The following is a 430-nucleotide window of genomic DNA, read 5'->3' on the forward strand; positions in this document are numbered from 1 at the left end:
ATTCTCAGGGCGCCAGCCCATCGCCCGCCGCTGCCTCTGCTGCCCCTGAGTGGCGTGGCGGCTGGATTGTCAGTCACACCCCGGCTCCCGCCCATTCCCCTGCGGAGAAATGGGGCATTTCTGGTGCCTGATCCCTATTTCTCCCGCCCCTCCTGGATGTGGATGTACAGCACGAGGGAGCTGCTGCCAGAAGCACTGGTAAGAGGCGAGGACGAGCTGTCCGTGCTCGGGAAGCAGCAGGGTTTGGAGGGGCTGCAGCCCCAGGGGCTCTTTGAACTGTGCTATGCCTCAGGGAGCTTTGACTGTCCCACATTACTCCCTGAGAGGGACCAATATATATGCCTCAACATATGTCACAAATGAGGTGAAGAAAATTCCTATTTAAAAAAAAAAAAAAAAACAACCTGTGTTGCCCTCTCCGCAGAGAGGC

This window comes from Corvus brachyrhynchos, unplaced genomic scaffold, assembly GCF_000691975.1.
Source record: "Corvus brachyrhynchos isolate BGI_N302 unplaced genomic scaffold, ASM69197v1 scaffold175, whole genome shotgun sequence".
Classification (NCBI taxonomy): Eukaryota; Metazoa; Chordata; class Aves; order Passeriformes; family Corvidae; genus Corvus; species Corvus brachyrhynchos.